Consider the following 5,004-nt stretch of genomic DNA (forward strand, 5'->3'; position numbering starts at 1 on the left):
GCTTCATTCATGCCAAACTTTTTGAGCATGTTTTTATATACTTTCCTTGACTCATAAATGTACCATTCTTCAATTGCTTAATTTAAAGACCAAGGAAGTAACTCAACTCTCTAATCATGGACATCTCAAACTCATTAGCCATCATCTTCACAAACTCTTTACAAAAGTCTTGATTGATCGATCCAAAGATAATGTCATCAACATAGATTTGGAATACAAACAAGTCTTTTTCAATCTTCTTGGTAAAAAGTGTGATGTCAACCTTTTCCATAATGAACCCTTTTGAGAGTAGGAAGTCTCTCAACCTCTCATACCATACTCTAGGTGATTGCTTCAAGCCATACAATGCCTTCTTTAACTTGTACACATGATTGGGCTTCTTGTCATCTTCAAAACTAGGAGGTTGCTCAACATATACTTCTTCATTGATGTAGCCATTGAGAAATACACTCTTGACATCTATTTGATAGAGCTTGATGTTGTGGGCACAAGCATAGGCTAGCAAGATTCTAATTGCTTCTAATCTAGCAACCACGGTATATGTTTCTCCAAAATCAAGACCTTCAACTTGTGTATAGCCTTGTGCTACCAATCTTGCTTTGTTCCTTACTACTATCTCATCTTGATCTTGCTTGTTTCTATAGACCTATTTGGTTTCAATCACATTGTGTCCCTTAGGCCTCTCAACTAGTTCCCACACTTGATTTCTAGTGAAGTTGTTTAATTCTTCATACACAGCATTCACCCAATCAATATCCATCAATGCTTCTTCTATCTTCTTTGGTTCAATGGATGACACAAATGAGAAGTGTTCACAAAATGATGGTAATCTTGATCTTGTTTGTACACCTCCAGAAATATCTCCAATTATAGTGTCCAATGGATGATCTCTTGCAATATTGGTTGGTTGGAGTATTAGAACATTGTTGCTTGCACTTGCTTGATCATTAGGTTGAGATGATGTACTAGCCACTTGATCTTGCACATTGTCATGAGAGGCACTTGAACTTGCTTGATTTGTATCATCTTGCACATTTGAGTTAGAGAGCACTTGCACTTGATCATCTTCTTCATCAATCACTTGCCTAGGCCTCAATTCACCAACATCCATGTTCTTCATGGCATTTGAAAGTTGAATGCCTCTAACATCTTTAAGATTCTCATTCTCATCTTGGGAACCCTTGGTTTCATCAAGTTCAACATCATATACCTCCCCAAGAGTATCACTTGCCAAATTTCAAACTCTATATGCTTTGCTAGTGGTTGAGTATCCAAGCAAGAATTCCTCATCACATTTCTTGTCAAACTTGCTCAATCTAATGTCTTTCTTCAAGATATAGCATTTGCAACCAAAGACCCAAAAATATACAATGTTGGGCTTTCTACTATTTAAGAGCTCATAAGGTATCTTCTCTTTTAATAGGTGACAATAGAGTCGGTTGCTATAATAGCAAGCCATGTTGATTGCTTCAGCCCAAAAGGATTCACTCACATTGTACTCACTAAGCATAGACCTTGTCATGTCAATAAGTGTTCTATTCTTCCTCTCAACAAAGCCATTTGATTGTGGAGTGTACTTGGCTGAGAATTGATATCTAATTCCAAAATCATCACACAACTCATCAATTCTAGTGTTCTTGAACTCACTACCATTGTCACTTCTAACTCTCTTGATGGTTGTTTCAAACTCATTGTGAATGCCCTTGACAAATGATTTAAAAGTTGCAAACACATCACTCTTATCCACTAGAAAGAATGCCGAAGTGTATCTAGTATAGTCATCCACTATCACAAAGCCATATTTGTTTCCACCGATGCTAGTGTATTGTGTTGGCCCAAACAAATCCATGTGCAATAACTCAAATGCCTTGCTAGTGCTCATTATACTCTTCTTAGGATGGGTGTTTCCAACTTGTTTGCTAGCTTGACAAGAGCTACAAAGTTTGTCCTTCTCAAATACAACATCTTTTAAGCCTCTAACTAGATCATGCTTAACCAATCTATTCAATTGTTTCATTCCAACATGACCAAGCCTTCTATGCCATAATCGATAGTACAAACAATGTTCACCGTCTAGTACAACGAGTTTTCATTCGGTGCTTACATGTTTTTTCATGGCCGGTCCAATACAAAGTGGTGCACACAAGTCATTCCAAACAGTGGTGTGCACTACTTTCACCGTCGGATCGGCATATGGTCCAGCAATGAAATCAACCCTGGTTATCACCGCCAAATCGTACGATGAGATGATGGTGAAAACACCCCTGGATCCAACAGTGAAACATTTTTGGCGCTGGTTCTAGAAAAAACGGTGGTGATAACGGTGCCGCAATGACCATTTCTATACTAGCGAACAAACATTTTGCCATCATGAGTAGCAACATCTATGCTCATTGAGCTAATAACGGATGAACAAATGGCATCCGAGTACTCGTCGTTAAGTACCTAGCTCCATAGTCCTAGCTAGGGGCATGCTATTAACTCATGGTTGAATCTTGAGCTGCGTACTTGGTCTGATTTGATCGATAGTCTTCTGAGTTCCCATGAGGGGATGCTCACATATATGTGTAGAAGCTCATTCGAGTACAATAGTTCTGAGTGCACGTCCGACGCAGTTAAGGATTGGCTATCAACCCTACGAGTACTCCCCTCACAGCGTACAAACCTAATAACTTACGCGGTCCAAAAGGCGAACCATCAAGGTCGACTCTGTTAAGTGCTTGATATTGTTGGTGCCAAATAGCATAGGAATCATGGAGCGGGACCCTTATCATGGGTTTGTAAGCATGATGAGCATCGTGGTTGTTCGTCGGAAATCAATGTGTGAGTCTCTGATGGCTCGGACACTCAAAACAAGGACAGAACACAGCTCGATTTATCATGGTTCGGGCTTCTGAGCCCTACATCTAGCAGTATGGTGATCTTCGTGTTAGGAATGCCTAATCGGGGGTTATAATGGTGGAAATCGAGAGAGATTGGTAGGGGATCGTTGAATGCTATTCTAGAGTTTGTTCGTCTTCTTCCTCTGAATTAGCAAGAATCTGGTCTCCTCTACCTAAGTTGTGTTCGATCCCTTCTATAGGGAGTCATACCTCCCCTTATATCCTAAGGAGCGTGTGGTGTACAAGTCAGTTTAGCTCTAGTCTATGGTCTATGCACCAGGTGCATGAGTCCTGTGCCGCGGTGTTAATGGATGCAGCCTTGTCGCGTAGGGAGGATCCGATAGTGCCACAACCTCCTCTTGACGTCCCTGTCACCATTCTATCACTTGACCATCAGGGTGAGCCTTCTCCAAGCTTCCTTGACTGGCAAGAAGAGCCCCCGCCTAGATGGACTAACGAATAGGTCCTAGAGCCCTTGGTCTCTAAGAACTTTGCATGAGCCCTTGGTCTCTAAGAGCCCTTGGACTAACGAATAGGTTTCACGATTCCTCCTACTACGCCTCCTCATCGTCGTCCTCACTGACCTCGATCTCCTCCTCGGCGTAGCCCTTGGCGTAGCACTGCTTGATGATGGCATCATCCTTGGTGCGGCATGCCTTCATACGCCCTGTTCGTTTGGGCTGGTTTAGCTTATAAGTCATGGCTGAAAGTACTGTTGGCTAGTTTGGCGTGAGAGAAAAATACTGTTTGTTGGCTGATAAGTCAAATACGACCAAGCGAATAGGCTGATAGTGGCTGCGACTGATGCTGTCATGTTGCGGAGCAGCTCCCTCATCTCGGGATCCGAGATAGTCTTGTCGATTTCTTCTAAATCATAGGGGAAGGGCTTGAACGGATACACCCGTCGATGTACGCCTGATTCACCCTCACCATCTTCTTCTTCTTCTTCTTGGCCTCTGCCACCATGTTCCTCGCTCCGGCCACCGTCGCCTTGTTCCCCGCTTCGGCTCCGGCCACCACATCAGCGTCCTTCTTCTTGGCCACCGCTGTTGCCGCCATGTTCGCCGCTCCGGCCTCCGCAGCCATGTTCCCCGGTGCCAGAGATCTCGTCGCTACAAGCGGCCCCCAAACCCTGTTATTGGTGCTGCGCCTGCACCCCAGAAGGAGGCGCGGGGTGTCGCTGTATAAAGCCCCGCAACCCTAGGTCCCTTGTCCACCTCGGACTCAGCATCCGACTTTTTTCTTTGCGCCTCTCATCTAGGTACAACTGTAGTATCTGTTCATGAACAGACTCTCATCTAGGTACAACTGTAGTATCTGTTCATGAACAGACACACGTCAACACCACACACACTCACACACACACCTCACTCACACCACATGTACACAAATAGACCCTACAACTACACCTAGATTCCAAGATCATGTCCTTGAGGAGATCACCGAAACCATCCAAAGCTTTATAGGCGACAGGCGCGCCGCTATCCCTTTGTAGTTTCACGCGAGAGAGACTGTACCTGTTAAAATGGGGAAAACCCTGATGAGAATCGTGAGTCCAGCAGGCTCGAACCCACGACCGACCGCTGCACCACCTGCAGCGTAACCACTCGAGCTACGGCTCGATCCCTACTCAGCATCCGACTTGTCCTGTCAGCAGCGCACCGGCCACCGCTCCTACTGCTTTATTTTCGGGAAAGCTATACGTCGCTCGAGTATTTTTTGGGCTCCGCACACTCGATTTGTCATCCGTCGGACCTGCCCTGTGAACGGCGCAGCAAGCAGTCGCGGGCTCCTAGGGGTCGTGGTCAGGCGTGGCCTGTGCCACTGTGTGTGCGCCTGCATGTGCATCTGACCCGGTCCAGGTGCAGCCTTGTAGGCGGCAGGGGCATGGTGCAGGTGCATGCACCCCCGTCACATCAGCTAGCCCCTATACCCATCCATGCATGCTGGTTTATTATTTAATTAGGAGCAGATAACATTTTATTAAAGTATATTTTACTATTTCTATTTAGGTATAAGTTCTGTGTTTAATTGATGTAAATTGACTATTCGTAAATGAGAATGGTCAGAATTACACGAACAATTATGTAATTATTTTTTGGCTTTTTTTATTTTTTGTATG

Source organism: Miscanthus floridulus, chromosome 3, assembly GCF_019320115.1.
Source record: "Miscanthus floridulus cultivar M001 chromosome 3, ASM1932011v1, whole genome shotgun sequence".
Taxonomy (NCBI): domain Eukaryota; kingdom Viridiplantae; phylum Streptophyta; class Magnoliopsida; order Poales; family Poaceae; genus Miscanthus; species Miscanthus floridulus.